Consider the following 19,286-nt stretch of genomic DNA (forward strand, 5'->3'; position numbering starts at 1 on the left):
CCTACTTTCTCTGCTGATCGCTGCTCCTTAGCTCATTAACTCACTCATTCAGGGTTTACATTAGAAACACAGGAAGTTGCCTTCTGTTGCGTCAGACCATTGATGGTGCAATATTAATGAACCTGACTGGCAGGGGCTTTCCAGGACCCCCAGCCCCACTTGAAGATAGTAAGGGTTGATCCTCATACCTGCATGCTAAGAAGATGCTCCTCCGCTGAACCCTAAAAAGTTCCTATCTCTTGCAGTTCTGAAGGAAGGACAGCATCAAATGGACTGACTGGCAGGGACTCTCCAGGGTTCCAGTCTTTTCTCAGTCCTAGTGGGAGATGTTTCAAAGGATTGAACCTGGGGCTTTCTGCTCGCAAAACAATGCTCTACCAACGGAGCCCCTGCTGTTCTCCATAGGCCCCTTCCTGTTAGTGTCAGGATAGCTTTAAGATGACAGTTCCTGAAGCCTTTGTCTGAGGGCTTTGTCAGACAGGCCAGTATCTAAAATAAGCAGCCTAACTTTTGGCTTGACCGGAGGGGTCATAATAATAGCATTAATAAGCTCTGTGTCCATTGGGCTGTCATAAAAACTTCATCTGTGAACCCTGTCGCTAATGGCTTGATGGAGAGAAGAGAGTTTTCCAACTGTTTTTTTTCTGACATCAAAGGCACCAACTCTGTGGGTCTGAGGTGTCTTCAGCCCCACCATAGTCTGTTGGAATGGGGCTGAGCCCCCGCAATCTTGAGGGGCCAGGCCTCGTAGCAGCAGCAGTGGGCCTTGCTGGACACAGGAGTGGCAGGCCTTACCGGGCCTGTGACAACAGTAGGCCTCACAGGGCCTCGCTGTGGTGGCAGCAGGCCTGACCAGGCCTTGCAGTGGTGGCAAGCCTTGGTGGGCCTCACAGCGGTGGTGGTGGTCTCACTGCCCCCCCCCCAACGTTGAGCAGAACTCGGCATCTCTGATCTCAATAGAGAATGGGGGCTCATCTTATGTTTTTATGATTATAGACCATTTTGGTTGCCCTTATCTAGCTCCACTGCTTTGTATAATATATTTATTACGGTATTTACTCGAATGTGTCTTGGCCAAATCACGTCAAAAATAGGGTGTGCATTAGATTTGATGGCACATTTGCATTCACCAGCAAATACTTTTTTTCAGTTTCAAGGTTGTGAAAATGGAGGTCCGCATTAGATTTTGATGGCTCATTAGATTTGCGTAAATACGCTTCCTTTAGAATCGTAGGACTGAGGAGTTGGAAGGGACTGCAAGGGTCACATCTAGTTCAGCCTCCTGCAACTCAGGAATCCCAGCTAAAGAATCCCTGACAGATGGCCATTGACCCCTGCTTAAAAAACCCCAAGGAGGGAGAGTCCACCACCTTGCGAGCCAAGGCCCTGTGACTCCGTTGTTTCCCTCATTATGAAATAACCAGACAAGACAGAAGATATATACAGTGGTACCTCGGTTTACAAACTTAATCCGTTCTGGGAAGTCTGTTCTTAAACCAAAATCGTTCTTAAACTGAGGCGCGCTTTCACTAATGAGGCCTCCCACTGCCGGTGCCCTTCCGCCATTCAGATTCCGTTCTTAGACCGAGGTAAAGTTCTCAAACCAGGACACAATTTCCGGTTTGGGGGAGTTCATCAACTGAGTAGTTCATAAACAGGGCTGTTCTTAAACCGAGGTACCACTGTAGAATGGGTTCAAATTAGGCCACAACTTTATTGATTACAGATGTGATCTGTTTGGCTTAGGCACAGGGTGGAGCCATCCCCTCCAACCCCTCTGCTGAGAGAGCATCTAAGGGTGAACTACCACTAGAGGGAGCCCTAATGAGCTACATCAAGTAGGGGTACATCTGAGGGGTCCCAGGTGGAAGGAGTGCTATGGCCCTGGCTCCCACCTGGGCATTCGGATAGAAGCAGCTCTTCCTGGATCCCTTTACCAGGATACCCTTAACCAAGGAGGGGCAGGCAGAGGCTACAACCTTCCCTCGAACCAAGACTAGGCTTAAAGGTAAAGGTACCCCTGACCATTAGGTCCAGTCGTGGCCGACTCAGGTTGCGGCGCTCATCTCACTTTATTGGCTGAGGGAGCCGGCGTACAACTTCCGGGTCATGTGGCCAGCATGACTTAGCCGCTTCTGGCGAACCAGAGCAGCGCACAGAAACACGTTTACCTTCCCGCCAGAGCGGTACCTATTTATCTACTTGCTCTTTGATGTGCTTTCGAACTGCTAGGTTGGCAGGAGCAGGGACCGAGCAATGGGAGCTCACCCTGTCACGGGGATTCAAACCTCCGACCTTCTGATCTCCAGTGGTTAACCTCACAAAGTTGTGACAATTGCTGCATTTATCCTAAATAATAAAAATAAGAATAGGAATTTTATTTATCTGCCTATCTGACTGTGTTGCCCTAGCCATTCTGGGCAGCTTCCAATGTATATAAAAACATAATTAAACATTAAACATTTAAAAGCTTCCTTGTACATGGCTGCCTTCAGATGTCTTCTAAAGGTTGTATAGTTACTTATCTCCTTGGCTCAGAGGTTGCATAACTCAATACCCTTCAACATTTCTCTGATGAAAATAGGGACGTCCTAAGGAAAAGGACATTCCGGGATCAAATCAGAAGCTAGGATGGTTTCTGTAAATCTTGGACTGTTCCCTGGAAAGCAGGGACACTTGGGGGGGTCTGTTGCTAAAGGTAGGTGGAAACCCAATTGCTGGTGCCAATTTGCCAAGTGGAAATCTTCCTACCTGGCCCTGAATATGGCAGCCAACAGTGCCATAGCAAAGTCTAGTCTGCAGAAAGAAACTTATGAAAAAGTGAAGGGAGGGTGGAAGAACTGATTATGGTGAAGTGGGAAGGAGGCCTAGTCAGGCCTCAATTTATTGCCCCTGGGTGCAGACCCAAGTGACATTTATCGGTTCGTTGGGTCTGCCCCCAAGGGGAATTCCACCTCACACTTGCCTGCAATTGGCCAATCTTTGGGCAGGCAAATCCACCTAGACAACCTTCCCAGCTTGCAGATGTGGGCATGGTCAGGCTGCAATGACATCCAACTATGAAAGGTAAGTGGACTTCTGAGACCATAGAATTATAGAACTGAAGAGTTGGAAGGGACCCCAGTGGTCATCTAGTCCAACCCCCTGCAATGCAGGAATCACAGTTGTTTTATTTTTGGATTCCTTTTCTAATGATCCTTAGCAAGGAATTTTCTTTTTCTCAGTTGCCATGCACTGGGTGTGTCTTGTTGAAATCCTCTATCTGCCCACACCCCATCTCCCAGCTGCAATTCTGCCAATTCTTCAGATATTATATCAAGGGAGGGAGGAGATGGTTGACTTTATAAAACCCACAATTATGGCTAAAGTCAATAATCCCCCGTTTCATTGTCCCTGTTCACAGGCTTCTATTCTCACCCAATGCACCACCCTTTTTGCCATCTGTCATAGTTTAATGGGTTTATAGCAGGGATTATTTGGACTCATCCGCCTGTCAGATTAATGTGTCATTATCAGACTGAATGGGATCGCTCAGCCTGAACCAGTCTAGGAGAGACGCTCTGAGCTCATTAAGAGAGATCATAAAATGCTCTTGAAGCCTCATCTCCGCATTACACACTGCGAGCAGATAACTGAAAAGTCTAAGCTGTCGGAGTCAGGAAGGGGTTGTTCTATCTCAGCGGTGGAGTTCACACCTTGCACGGGTGATTTCAGTGTCAATGTCTGGCTTACACACCACACACACACACACACACACACACACACTCAGTCTCAGTAGATTTAGGGGAGCCACATCTGTGTTTGTCCACATGCCCCAAAGAACATGAGAACAGTATGCTGGATTAGGCCAATGGCCCATCTACGGCAACATTCTGTCCTCACAGCTGCCAAATACCACACAGAATCTAGGATTCTGGATAGACTGCTTTTGGCCTTGGAGGTTCCACAAGAACATAAAAAGATCCTTTTTGCTGGATCAGGTTGGTAGTAGCCCATGTAATCCAGCACCCTGTCCTCGCAGTGGCTGACCAGATTTATTTATTCATTACATTTATTTCCCACCCTTTCCCAAGGAGCTCCATTTCCCCATTTAATCCCCACAACAACCCTGTGAGGTGGGTTAAGATGAGCAGCATCCCAGTGCAGGATGCTTCCCTTCCCCTCCTTTGTTTTCCAGCAACTAGTATTCAGAAGCATTGCTACTTCCAATTGTGGAAGCAGATTGTAGTCATCGTGGCTAGTAGACATTGATAGCCTTATCCTCCACAAATTTGTTCAGTCCTTCTGTAAAGCCACCCAAGTTAGTGGCCATCCCTGCCTCCTTTTTCTCCATAGAGCTCAAGGTGGTTTGCATAGTTCTGAGCCTTTTCATTCTCCAAAACAACCCTGCAAGGTAGGTTAGACCAAGAGTGAGCAACTGGTCCAAAGTCTGCTTCATGGCCAAATGTGGGAATACGAACCCTGGTCTCCTAGGTCCTAATCCAATATTTGATAGTTCCTCTTTTCCCAGGCCTTTGGCTAATTAAACCATTTATGCCCTTTTAAACTGTGTGGTGGGGGGTATTGTTTTTGTTTGTTATTACAAGGTGTGTTTGTGTGCATGTGTTCATATTGTAAACCGCCCTGTGTTCTTTGGATGAAGGGTAGCAGAGAAGTAAAACAAACAAGCAAACAAACCATTGCACCACACTGGCTGTGTTGACAAGGTTGTTGGGGAAACTAGGAGAACATGCCAGCAGAACTACCCTTCCCCAATATGCTGAAAGAGTGGGCACGGCCAGGGTAGGACATCATAAATAGATGTGGAAGGAAGCCTCCTCTTTGCAGGTGCCTGCTTTGGGTTCACAGCTGTGTTTGAATGATCCATTTCATTTGTTTCTGCAGCCTGGTGGCAACTCTCCCTCTCCCAGCTCACTGTTTTGGAACAATCGCTGTAATTTGGCAGTGAGGCTGGTGCTCTGAAATGGGGCATCCTCCATTCCTCTGTTGAGTTGAGATCCAGACACCTACTTTAGCTATTCCTCCCCCATCCCACTTGAGTTAGCTGCCAGAGGGAGTAAATTTATGACCTTGGCTTTGTGTTGGACCACTTCAGCCAACAGTGATTTCACTTTTCTTCCTGCAAAGCCCTTTAAGGAAGTCTCTCTCTCTTTTTTTTAAGCCTCCAGTACATCACATGGAGCGATGGAAAAACTAAAACAGCGAGCGCCAGCATTTATTCTGGCACTCATTACATTACAGGGAAATGGACGGTTCTTCTCCACAAGCTCGGGGTGTAATTTATGGTTTTCATCATTGGGGTTTTGCTTTGGTTTAGCTCCCCCTATTGTTATTGTTATTTTTCTTTTTTTTAAAGAAAGAAGGGTCTTATTTTCTCCTGGAACAGTCAGTCACTTTGAGCATCTGGATCAAATCACCAGGATGTTGTGTGTGTGTGTGTGTGTGTGTGTAGGTGGCGAGTCGTAAGTTTTGCCTATTGGGAAAAAAATGAATGTTGTCATCTATCTGAGGTTCTACCTCTGGAAAAGTTTATGATTGCGTCGAGACGGCCTTGCGCTGACTCCAAGCAATGCTGTCACTTCAAGAAAAAATGGTCATCTACTCCAGTTGAGGGCAGACTCGTAAGGAATTGGGATTTTGTGGCACCCAGGAAGGCTCAGAAGCTTCCTCTGGTAGCTGCCTGGTGATGTACTGACTAAAGTGTAATGGTTAGCAATAGGGAGATGGAGAAAAATCCAGAGCGTAGTAGTTGGAATGTCTGACTAGGACCTTGAGAGAGGCCAGGGTTCAAATCCTCACTTGGCCATAGAGCTCACTGTGTGTGACCATGTGCCAGTCACTTTCTCTCAGTCTAGTGTACCTCACAGGGTTGTTGTGAGGATAAAATGGGGAAGAGGAGAGCCATGTATACTACCTTGAGCTCCTTGCAGGAAAAGCAGGGGAATAGGACATAAATGCAATACATAAATGCTTGCTCTTTCCCCATGCCTCTGCGGCTTGGCAAGAATCCAGGGGTGGGCCAGAACAATCATGGGTTCAATCTTTGGCATTTTCAGGCGAATCTGGGAATATCCCTGTACAAAACCTTGGAAAGCTGCAGCCCTGTGTTGACAAAGCTAAGTTAGGTGAATCAAAGTTCTGGTTCAAAATAAGGCCGCTTCCTAGATTTCTCTTTAAATCGCTTCCCGTTTATACAGACGTATGAGGACGAGAAGCCTGTGCTAGTTTTGAGAGATGTAGCTTAGTGGCAGAGCATCTGTTATACTCACAGAAAGGTCCACGGTTCAATCCCTGGCATCTCCTGGTAAAGCCATGGTAACTTTTTATGCTCTCACCAGAGGACAGTGTGAGGAAGCTCACAAGGGCAGCAGCACGGAGTGTGTGTGCACTTTTGTGTTGGGAGAGGCTGTTGTCGGGCATTTGGATGAAAACACCAAAACTGAGAACACAAGAATGTAAGAATAGCTTCCTGGATCAGGCCAGTGGCCCATCTATTGCCTGTTCTCACTGTTGCTAAGCAGATGCCTATGGTCAACCTGCAAGCAGGACCTAAGCACAAGAGCAACCCTCTCTCCTCCTGTAGTTTCCAGCAACTGGGATCCAGAAGCATTGCTGCCTCCAATTGTGGCAGCAGAGCATAGCCATCATGGCTAGTAGCCTTCTCCTCCTCTATGAATTCGTCTAATCCTCTTTTAAAGCTGTCTAGGTTGGTGGACACCACTGCCTCCTGTGGGAGGTAGTTCCATACTTTGACTATGCACTGCGTGAAGGACTTTTTAATGTGCCCTGAATGCATTCAGCTGCATTGGATGTCCATGGTTTAGGAGAGATCCACTCTATCCACTTTCTCCATGCCCCACATAATTTTACTTAACAGGCAGCAGAAGAGGATCTGAGTATCCCAGTCCAATCCTCTCACCTAAAACCAACTAAGAATTTTTAAAAAGCAGGCCAAACTTATTATGGAATGCAAACCGAATTATAATAGACTAAAAGCAAATGGAGAAACAAAACGAGTCGTTCTTGGTTCCCTGCTCGTGCATTTCCCAATGAGACAGGGAAAGAGGAACTCTTTTCTCAGGATGCAAATGTTTGAGAAATCGGAGGATGGATTTGAGCACAACACCAGTGCTGGCAGAGCAGACCCCCTTTGGCAACCAGTGGAGAGCAGTCCATGCATTGGCTCATTACAGGGGATGGATAACATGAAGCACAGCTCACCATCAGTCTTCTGGCTTGTGGCTGCGTTTTGGAGGTTAGGTTTCCCTGATGGATAATGAGAGAGCAAGGGTGTAATTTGTTCCATGGAAATTATAACCTTACCACGGTGCTGCCTCTTTGGATGCTCATATTCCCTCTTTTCCCGCCTGTGAAACAAACAGCTTCTCTGCTCCCCCACACCATTTCCCTGAGACAATCCTTTCCTATACAAACGTAGTGGAGTCCAATAAATCTGAAATATTGTTTTCTGTTGTATAAGTCATAATTTAAGGACACTTTTGTTCTAGAAGTTTAAACACTAGGCAATATAGGAACATTAGTTCCATTCCTTCCTTAACATCTGCATGTCAGATTGATTTATTGATAATAAATATCTATAAAAAGTAATAATGGGGTGTGGTTTTTTTTAGTTTTAAAGGATTTAACCAGTCATTCTAGTATCTCAGATGTCTCAGAAGCTGAACAAAGTTGTTAACAAATGTTGTAGCTGTAGATATTGCCATTGGGTTGCATACTATAGTATGATATTTAGCTCTTAACACAACATACATTAAAAATTCATCTTCATCATGCATCAGTTGATCCAAGCACCATCTTTTCTCCAATTTTGAAAGTTGGGTTTACTATGGGAAAATGGGTCAAATCTTTTTTTATTAGACATTGTATTCCATAGCTTTCCAACTGATACAATTGTTTCCAGAGGTAGCAACATTCTAATGTATTTTGATCCTAATACTGTCCATCCAACCAAAGGTGCGCTGTATGTATGTATGTATGTATACAGTGGTACCTTGGTTGCCGAACGGCTTGGCTCCCAAACAAATCGGCTTCCAAACGCAGCGAACCCGGAAGTGAGTGTTCCAGTTTTCAAATTCTTTTCGGAAGCCGGACGTCCAAAATGGCTTCCATGGCTTCCGATTGAGTGCAGGAAGCTCCTGAAGCCAATTGGAAGCCACACCTTGGTTTTTGAATGGTTCTGGGAGTCGAAAGGTCTTCCGGAATGGATTAAGTTTGACAACCAAGGTACCACTGTATTCCAGAGTTGCTTCTAATATTTAATTCTTGACAATAAATGAGCATGATGATATCGCTGCAAACCACGAGCAGGTGGAGAGGAGGGTGGCTCTTGTGCTTGAATCCTGCTTGGGGGCTTCCCACTGGGGCATCTGGTTAGCTACTGTGAGAGGCTGGACTAGATGGACCATTGGCCTGATCCAACAGGCTCTTCTTACGTTTTTAAGAAATATAGAAACCATCCACTTTGGTGGGGAGTGGGATTATTAGTAATAATAATACCCACCAATCTGGTTGGATTTTCCCAGCCACTCTGGGTGACTTACAGCATATATTGAAACATAGTAAGCTGGTTCCCACTGGCCTGTGGGAGCATCCAATTTTTCCCTTCTATTATGCTCCTGAGATTGAAACACTGTTGAGGTGTGTCATTGTTCTCTTTGAGCTGATGGTTGAAAATTAGCCACGGCTTGTAGTAGTAGCAAATACAGGATCTTGGAGGAGGTTGAATTCCTGTGCCACCACCAGGATTATATACTTCCACACACACCAGAAATTAGTGGAATTTACCCTCACCCCAAAGATAAGGGAAGCCCTCCTGCTCACATACACGCCAACCAACTGTAAGGAGGAGCCCAGTCAGATAGGCAGGGTAGGTAAAGATAAAGGTACTCTTGATCATTAGGTAGGTCCAGTTGTGGATGGCTCTGGGGTTGCGTGCTTATCTCGCTCTGTAGGCCGAGGGAGCCGGCGTACAGCTTCCGGGTCATGTGGCCAGCATGACCAAGCTGCTTCTGGCAAAACCAGAGCAGAGCATGGAAACGCCATTTACCTTCCCACCGGAGCAGTACCTATTTATCTACTTGCACTTTGACATGCTTTCAAACTGTTAGGTTGGCAGGATCAGGGACCAAGCAATGGGAGCTCACCCCGTCGCAGGATTCAAACCGCCAACTTTCTGATTGGCAAGCCCTAGGACCTGTGGTTTATTATATCATTAATCATAATTCATAAATCATGATTCATAAAAGGTAATTCATAAAAAGTAATTCATAAATCATTACTCATAATTCATAAAAAGCAATTCACAATTCATAATTTATAAATTATAAATCATGAATATCATAAATATCATAAATACCATGATTCAGGAATCAGGAATCAGGAACCATAAATAAACCACAATTCATAATTCTTAATTCATAATTCATAAATATCATGAATCATAAGTCATAAAAGAATTCATAATTCATAAATATCAGTAATTGTAAATCATGATTCATAATTCATGACTCATAATTCATAAATATCATGAATCCTAAATCATGAATCTTAATTCATAATTCATAAATATCATGAATCCTAAATCATGAATCTTAATTCATAATTCATAAATATCATGAATCCTAAATCATGATTTGTAATTCATAATTCATAAATATCATGAATCCTAAATCATGAATCTTAATTCATAATTCATAAATATCATGAATCCTAAATCATGAATCTTAATTCATAATTCATAAATATCATGAATCCTAAATCATGAATCGTGATTTGTAATTCATAATTCATAAATATCATGAATTGAAAATCATGAATCATAATTCATGATTCATAGGCTTTATTAGCCTCTCTCTGTTCTTCCCTCTGCACCTGTTCTTGTGACAGTAAAGGGCATCTCTGTCACCATAGAAATAGGCACGGAATGGAGTGAGATTTGTTTAGTCTCCATTTGAAAGAACCATGTGGACTAGGATCTTACTTTAGTTTTAGGGAAAGGGCCACAGCTCAGTAGTGGAGCATGTGCTTTGCATGCAGATGATCCCGGGTTCTTGATGGCATCTCCAGGTACGCCTGGGGGGGGGGGAAATCCCTGCCTGGAACCCTGGAGATCCAATGCTACCTGTCAGTGCACAGAATACTGATCAGTGTTCTGAAAGAGTGTAAGACAGTTTCCTAAGTACTATGAACAGCTGTCCTCCCAAGGAACACTCCCAAAATAATCAAAATGGACACCTCCATGGATTGGCTAATTGGAATCCCCATTTAGTCTCCATCCTAAGAGAGACATGCCTAGTCCTCCTTGGAGTGAGGCAGATTTCAGAGTAGATGGGAAACATTAAGTGCATCATCACTCAAGGGACAGGATGGGGGCCTGTAAGAGTGTGTTCCTAATGAGTTCCACAGGCTTTTTGGAGAGAAGGCTGTGTCTCATTTTACCTCTCTGCCTGTGTCTGTTGTGCAAACGAACCGGCTCCAAGAACATGGAAAATCCATCTCCTGCCAGATGGATGGTTTTCTCCCTGGCACACAGTCTCCTACTGGATCCACTTCAGGAGATGAAACCCTTTTAAACAAAACCGTGTGTGTGTGTTTCTCCCTGAGTCAGGAAGACTAGAGCTTTGAGATGGGGATGGGGACATTGCTCCAGCATCATACAGAGAAGGCTCCACCCCTTCCTGGCTCTCAACCACTCAGCTGAAGTCAGGGCACATAAAAGAAAGTTCTTAGTTATGCAACTATGGAACTCACTCCCACAGGAGGCAGTGATGCACACCAACCTAAAAAGGTAAAGGGACCCCTGACCATTAGGTCCAGTCATGGCCGACTCTGGGGTTGCGACGCTCATCTCGCTTTATTGGCCGAGGGAGCCAGTGTACAGCTTCTGGGTCATGTGGCCAGCATGACTAAGCCGCTTCTGGTGAACCAGAGCAGCGCACGGAAATGCTGTTTACCTTCCCACCGGAGCAGTACCTATTTATCTACTTGCACTTTTTGGTGTGCTTTCGAACTGCTAGGTTGGCAGGAGCAGGGACCGAGCAACGGGAGCTCACTCCGTTGTGAGGATTCGAACCACTGACCTTCTGATCGGCAAGTCCTAGGCACTGTGGTTTAACCTACAGCACCACTGGCGTCCTTGCACACCAACCTAGATGGGTTTTAAAAAAGATTGGACAAATTCATGGAGGAGGAGAGGGCTACTAGCATCAGTGGCTGTGCTCTGCCTCCCAGTATTCAGAAGCATGACTGTCTCTAGTTGTGGAAGCAGAGCATGGCCATTGTGACTAGTAGCCATTGCTAGCCTTATCCTCCATGAATAAATACATGATTATTCAGAAATAATGAAAGAATGAAAGAAGAGACTGCTAGATCTGGCCGTGGCCCATTGGGTCCAGCATCCTGTTCTCCCAGTGGCCAACCTGGAATGCTCTCTCCTCTTGCAGTTTCCAGGAACAGGTATTCAGAAATATTGCTGCCTCCCACCATGGAGGCATAGCACAGCCATCCTGGCTAATAGCCCTCATTAGCCCTCTCCTCCATGAATTTGCCCAGTCCTCTTTGAAAGCCATCTTAAGTTGTTGGCCATCACTGCCTCCTGTGGGAGGGAGTTCCATAGGTTCACTATGCATTGCTTGAAGAAGGCTTTTTTTAAAATCTGTTCTGAATCTTCCTGCAGTCAACATTGTTGGATGTCTGCCAGTTCTAGTAATATGAGAGAGGGAGCAAAACTTTCCCCTCGACTTTCTCCATGCCATGCATTGCATCATTTTATAAACTTCTGTCATGTTGCGTCTTACTCACCTTTTCTCCAAAACTGAAAAATCCATTCCCTTGATCGTTTGGGTTGCTCTTAGATTGTGATGATTTCATTGGAAGTCACTAATTTGCTTTTCGAGTTCCTGATTCGACGAATTTAGAAATATGTTGCACCCAAACATACTCTAAGTGTGCATGCAGTGTAGAAATTTCCTGAGCTGTTTTTCTGGCAATCATCTGGGGCTCCTCCCTCTTAACCCCCCACTCCACCCCCATGGCCTTCTTCAGCTATTCATGACTCACGGTGGAAAAATGTCAAAACAAGTGTAAGGACATTTAATTTGATTTGTTTTGGCTGGTTGGAACACAGCAAACCGGGCATCTGAGCAGGCTGTATTTTCCACACACACCCCACCCCCTAACAAAGAATTCAAGAATGGAATAATCTGGTGAGTGTAGGTAGCTCTTGCTTTAATTGGCCCAGCCTCCTTAGTAACTTTTGGAAGATCAGAGACCATCCGTAGTCTAGGACTGCTGAATTAACAAGACAATTTGGCCTGATCAACTAATTTTTCAAGTGAGCTTCGTGAGTATCTGAGTTTGGAGGAGCTTTGGGGGAGAACCACTGTCATGAGCCTTCCTCCCTCATTGAGCATACCTGCTTACCCCTATTAAAAAGGATACGAGCCCTGCTGGATGAGGTCAATGAGCCTTCTGGAAGAAAAGAAGAAAAGAGGAGATATGATAGCCATCTTCAAATATCAAATGAATTCAAGTTACAAGAAAGAAGGCTCCAAATAAACATAAGGAAGAACTCTCTGAGGGCAAGAGCTGTTCGACTGTGCAGCGAACGGGAGGTTGTAGAGGCTTTTAAGCAGATGTTGCATGGCCATCAGTCATGGATGCTTTAGCTGAGATTCCTGCATTGCAGGGGGTTGGACTATGAGAGTGAAAAGTTTGAGGAAACTGGAAGACAGATTTAGGCACATTTCTCCTTAGAATAAGCTCATGCTTGGCTTGGGGGCTCTTCAATGTGTAACACCGGTATGATTTTGAAAAATTAAACGGCCTGTTTCGCTGGGGCTGTTTTGATGGTTTGGAGGCCGGGGAAAATTTGAATCCCTGGATTAAATGCCGAAACCAAAACCCAATGGCAAATGGGGACTTATGCCAAGGAAGGAAACTTAATATGCAATTGAACAGAGAAACAAAACACCAGAGTCAGGGGTTGCGACTTAACTCCCGAGAAGCTGCAGAGATGAAACCAGGGTTTGGGCAGCCTTTGGCAGTGCAGAGCCCCTTGAATTTGGCTGACGGAGGCATTTTTGGGATCCCTGTGGACCCACTCCGTTTCTCCAACAAAAACTTAGCAATTTCCATCACAACAGCAGCCTGTTTTGGATCAAGGGGCCAGTTCGGAGGAGACAGCCGGTTCCCGCATCGATCTGCAGCGGGCAGGGAGGTGCCAGCAACAACATCCCAGTTCCCAGCCTCTATTTGGCAGCCAGCAATAGATGTGGAAAGGATCCGAGCCTTATTCTTGGCTGCTTCAGGACGCCATGTAGGAATGAGAAGTTGGTGATGGGGAACCAGGAATGGTATTTTGTTTTGCTGATTCCTGGCTCTGCCTGGTTCTTGTTATAATTTTATGATCGACTATGGTGTCGATCATCCCAACCTTACAAAGTAGCCCACAAACTACCTGGGCTGCCCACACAATACCTGAGAGGGATTCTTGAGCTGCAAATCTTGCATTGCAGATGGTTGGCCTAGATAATCAGTGGGTTCTCTTCCAACTCTACAATTATATGATTTCAAGTAATTTGTGTGGGGTCAGCTCAATACATTTTTGCTAACCAGAGATAAAGGGAGGAATGTGGCTCAGAGGAAGAACATCTGCTTTGCATGCAGAAGGTCACAGGTTTGATCCCCAGTGGTGTCCTCATGGTGTGACAGCAGAACACTTCCTTCTGTAAAGTGGGAGAGTCGCCACTAGCGCTCAGTGCAGACAGTAGTGAGCTAAATAGACTGTCTGAAGGCACCTCCTATGTTCCTTTTTAATTCAGCCCATTGTTATACAGAACACTGAGAACTCAAATCTTACTTTATTCTCCTCATCAGCTGTAGGGACGGCATGCCAACCTATGTCCATTATGTGTCAATCATAGGTCTGTTCCATCTAAGAGAATGCATGAAAACATATGCACGTAAAACATACATTTTTTGTACACACCTCTTCCCAGCCTCTACAGAATTTCAGATAAGGATGTAAGTCTCTTCCTTTAAATTCCTGGGAGTCCATCTTAAGGAAAACCATACTTGGAAGGTCAATACAGCCCAGGTGGTTAGGAAGGCCCAACAGAGACTTCATTTCCTTAGGGTCTTGCGAAAGAACAATGTTAGACAGCAACTGATGATTTCCTTCTACCGGTCCATGATAGAAAGTGTTCTCTCATACTGTATTATGGTGTGGTACACTGGTTTGACAGCCATGGACAGAAAGTCCCTACAGAGGGTGGTGAAGACAGCACACAATATCATGGGCTGTCCCCTGAGTCTGCCAGATGTCATCGCAGGAGACCGTTGCCTAAGAAGAGTGAGGAACATTTTCAGGGATGACTCACACCCTGGCCAGCACCTTTCTAATCTCCTGCCCTCAGGCAGGAGATATAGAAGCATGATAAGCCGCACCAACAGGTTAAAGAACAGTTTCTACCTGTGAGCCGTGAGGCTGCTGAATGGAAGACAGCAACATTGCAGCTGACGTTTGGGAGTTTGGGATTGGTGGTCGTACGACAGCACACAGAGTGTAACAAGGACTGAGAGATTGTGGGAGGGAGCAGGGGGCTCGTTTAATCTCACTGTAAACAAGTGGTACAGTGACAATAAAGTATTTCTATTTCTATTTTTTTTTTCCTATTCTCAGCCCTACCTGGAGAGGCTTTTGGGGTTCAAACTGGGACCTTCTGAATGCAAAGCAGATACTTAGTCACTCAGCCTTGACCTTTCTCAAATAGATTGTGTATGGAATGGAGATCAAGGAAGGGCTTTTGGTGGTGTCATTGACTTGTGAACATAAGGATATGAATGGCTCGGTTGGTTAGAGCATCATGCTGATAATGGCAAGGTTGCAAATTCAAGCGCTGTATGGGACAGCTGCATATTCCTGCATTAGACTAGATGATCCTCTGACTCCTTTCCAAGTCTATGGTTTATCATCATAGTTGCCCATAGCAAAGGTTTGAAGCTGTATTGTCAAAAACCACTACTCATTTTTACTTATCAGTATAGTGTGTACGTGTGTGAAATACCTGTGCAAATGCAGGGGGGCATGTTTCACTCATCTCTACGCCTTAACACACTTTCATAACCCCATGCTTGATGGAGGCCATATGATAAATGTCACAGGGGGGCCCAGCCAGAATCATGAGGGTGCTAGCAAAGTCACTTAAACGATGCTGACTGAGTCCAGAGAGAAAAGAAATGCTGATAACACTTTACTGAGGAAACAAGGCATGTAATTTGAGCAGAAAGAAACAGATGTTCTATCTTCCTTGAGACCTTGTACATGACAAGGAGACGTTCAACCAGACATGGGAAGGGGTACTCCCTCTCACCCACACAGCCAATCAGAGCACGGGTACCTCACAAAATAACATTCCACCTTCCCTGGTTGCTAAGCAGCGCTTCTAACCGCTCCACTCTTGGCCAATTGACTTCCCAGCAGCAGAATTAATTCTTAATTCCAAACTGAGTGATCCCTGCCCTTGCACTTCCAGTGAAGGGTGCAGGGGGTCTTATCTACAAAAAGTAGATACAAAAAGCACCCAGATTTTAAGATCTATAACAAACGGGAAAACAAGGTTTGACATTATTTGTCCTGTTCTTTTTCCTCTTTATAGACTTAAGAGAGGTACTTGAAAGGCTTTGTCGTTTTTGTTAAAATAGATTTCTGCAGAGAGAGAGAATATGGATTTATGGGCAGCAGACTTGACAGTCTACAGGCAGGAGAAACAAAATAAAATAGCTTCCAAATTGCAACCAAACCACTTTTGCAGACTGGAAAATATTAGAATGGGCTGTTTAGGATGGACTATTTTGGTATCTGATTTTTTTTCCCCTTCTGCTTTTTTTTTTTTTTTAAAAAATTGCACTGCTATTTTGCCTGGTTTGGCTGAGGTCAAATTAATCCACTACAAGATGGTTGTAATGATAGAGCTTGTAATTTGTTGACACTCCCTTAATGCTAAGAATTTGACAATTTGAGGATTTGCCCTTGAACCGCATTACCTAGGCAGTTCCTTAGGTCTTCACTTTTGAGTTCTAGCAGAGATTACAGGAGGCTCCTCTGAATGAAGTTTCTTTAGAAAACTGCTGCTCAGTCCTGGGGCCTGTTGGTTGGACTCAGAAACATTACAATACTCCTTGAAAATGTTTTCTCTCTCTAGAATTGTTGCAGAAGGAACAACACCCTCAAAAGGTGGTAGTGGTGGGAAGAGGAGGAGTCTCAAAATAGGACAGGGGACATGAGCTGTGACACCACCTATCCCACAAGCGGTATCACTGCATCTTCTCCACTATGAAGAACCTTCCATAGAGTGACACTGCCCAGACTGACCGTTGGTTCCTTCTGGGTAGGAAGCAGTATAAAGTGACTTCCTGTTTCAGGAATTTATTTATTTCAGCTTGAGAGTCAAGGTCTACTTGTGGTCTAGTGTCTCTGGTACTGATCTTTAGTCCTCTTGACACCTGGTCATTAGTCTGGTTCAGTTCTAAGGCAGCTTTCTATGTTCTTATTTAATTCAGTCCTTGATTCAGAACTATGATAACTACTATCTCACTTTGTTTTGGGGGATGCAGCTGGGTGCCGGAGTAGCTACTCTGCATGTAGCAGGCCCCAGTTCAATTTCCAGAATCTCCAGAAAGAGCTAGGAGAGAACCCCACTGCCAGAAACCCTGGAGAGTGACTGCCGGTCAAAGTAGACAGTACTGAGCTAGATAGACCAAGCATTCGACTTGAGATAAGGCAGCTTCTTACATTGCTATTTAAATCTGTCCTTATTTCAGAGCCATGAGGACTAGAGTCGTATTTATTTTTATGGGAAGGGCTGTAGCTCAGTGGTACAGCATATTATTATTATTATTATTATTTTGCATGCAAAAGGTACCTAGTCCAATTTCCCACTGGCATCTCCAGGTAGGGCTGGGATGGTCTCCTGCCTGAAACCCTGGAAAGCTGCTGCAAGTCATCGTTGACAATACAGTCATACCTTGAGTTGAAGTAGCTTCAGGTTAAGTATTTTCGGGTTGTGCTCCACGGCGACCTGGAAGTAACGGAGCACGTTACTTCCGGGTTTCGCCGCTCGTGCATGCGCACACACTCAAAATGAAGCCATGCACATGCACGGAAGCGGCGAAACGCGACCCGCGCATGCGCAGTCGCGCGTTACGTTCTACTCAGGATGCAAACGGGACTCCGGAACGGATCCCTTTCGCATCCCGAGGTACCACTGTACTGAGCCAGGTGCACCCAGTGCTCTCCAAACACCATCATTGTAACAATAACAGCAATCCCTGCTAGCTCATGTTAAAAGTCTTTCCAGCAGAGGAAGAAAATGTTGACTGGAATGTGGTGAAATTTGAATGAAAAGTCACACCGCTTAAATAACAACACACGCACATACACACACACATGCCCTAGCTGTTTTGGATTCTGTGGCTTTTCTCCATGTGTTTTCAATCAGCCAGGGTTTTGGAACAGGAGCCCAGAATGCCTTGCTCCATTCGAGGCGAGAGAGAGGAAAATGCTGATCTTGCAGATGTAATAACAGAAAGAGCTGTTCCCCCCTCCATTGCCCCGTAGCAGAAGAATGACATCTGAGAGCTCAAATAAATCAGCCTTCCTTAAATCAACCTTCCTTCCCCTTTAAAGGAGCATGAATTGGTAACTAAATATTACTCTAACAAAAGAAAGAGAAGAAGAAACTGCCGAGCGTGTGTGTTTGTGTGTGCTGCTTATTCAATCATCACACCAACCCACTACATTTTTGGCCCAGTGACTGAGAGCCGACTGTAGAATTGTTATTTTTCTTATTATTTTAGCTATTTATATACTGGAACTTTGAAGGAGAGGGGAGAAGGCAATCAATGAATACTAGCCTCTACAGTGAAAAGAAATCTTATGCCAGAAATTATGGAGAGGTTCTGCTAGCCAGTGCAGACAATATTGAGCTAAAGGCAGTTGAAGGCAGCTTCCCATGCTCCCATCACTTTCTTCTGAATGATGAGGACTAGAATCTGATATTGTTTATAAGGAAAGGACCATGGCCCAATGGTTAGAATGTCTGCTTGACATGCAGAATGTCTTGGGTTCAGTCCCCAATGGCATATCCATATAGATCTGGAAGAGACCCCTGCCTGAAATCCTGGAGAGCTTCTTGCCAGTCAGTGTACGCAACTGCTCCCCAAATCCTGGTGTTAGTTGTTTTGCACAAATCTCCCATCAGTCCCAGCTGGTCCAGAGCATCTGGCAGACTTTGGGTTGGAAAGGCAATGCTGAGCTATGTGGGTCATTAGTAAGACCAGGTATAAAGGTCCTATATGATCTGCAAGACCAGATCAAGGGTTCATTCAGGGGTGCAACAGACATCAGGGTGGGCACCTTGGTCTCCCTCTCAGTTTTAATTGTTTAACTTGCTTACTTGCTGGATCGTGTCATCTGATTTTCAAGCCATATTGGAATTGCTGTTATGCAAGTGCATTAAATTAATACAGCCCTTTATTTCAGAAAAGGGTATTAAGGGGGCAGAGTGACTGGCCTGTGTGGAAAAGTTGCAGCATTTGGGACTTTTCAGTTTAGAGAAAAGGCAAGTAAGAGGCAACAAGATGGAAGTTTATAAAATTACACATGGCATGGAGAAAGTGGCTAGAGAAAAGTCCCCCCCCCCCCCATAATATGAAGACTCGTGGGTATCCAGTGAAGCTGAATGTTGGAAGATTCAGAACAGATGAAAGAAGGCCTTCTTCATACAGCTCGTAGTTACATCATGGAACTGCCCTCCACCCCCCAGGAGGCAATGATGGATTTAAAAGAGGACTGGACATGGAGGAGAAGAGGGCTAATGAGAGTTTATTAGTCACAATGGCTGTTCCCTGCCTCCACATTATAGACAGCAGTGCTTCTGAAAACCAGTTGTTGGGAACAGCAGGAAGGGAAAGTGCTCTTGTGCTTAAATCCTGCTTCCAGATTTCCCAAAAGAGGCACCTGGTTGGCAACTGTGAGAACAGGGTGCTGGACTAGCAGACTCTTCTTATCCTCTAATTTTATTTACAGTCATACCTTGGGTTACAGCCGCTTCAGGTTGCGTTTTTTTGGGTTGCGGTCCACCAAAAGCCAGAAGTACCGGAACGGGTTACTTCCAGGTTTCGGCGGTCGCGCATGCGCAGAAGCACTAAATCGTGCTTTGCGCATGTGCAGAAGCGCAGGGTCACAACCCACACGTGCGCAGATG

At 45.0% G+C, this 19,286-nt stretch overlaps 1 protein-coding gene and 1 long non-coding RNA gene across 4 annotated transcripts in view; one reads left to right on the forward strand and one right to left on the reverse strand.

Moving 5' to 3' along the window:
* COL5A1 (collagen type V alpha 1 chain) overlaps positions 1–19,286 on the forward strand; it is a 180,704-nt gene that overhangs the window by 46,308 nt on the left and 115,110 nt on the right. The window lies entirely within an intron of this gene.
* LOC310669776 lies at positions 11,831–16,341 on the reverse strand. Its single transcript, XR_014507378.1, has 3 exons — positions 16,066–16,341; positions 12,460–12,489; positions 11,831–11,918 (listed from the first exon to the last, which is right to left on the reverse strand). It is a non-coding gene; the product is annotated as an uncharacterized lncRNA (long non-coding RNA).

This window comes from Podarcis tiliguerta, assembly GCF_965153285.1.
Source record: "Podarcis tiliguerta genome assembly, chromosome: Z".
Taxonomy (NCBI): Eukaryota; Metazoa; Chordata; class Lepidosauria; order Squamata; family Lacertidae; genus Podarcis; species Podarcis tiliguerta.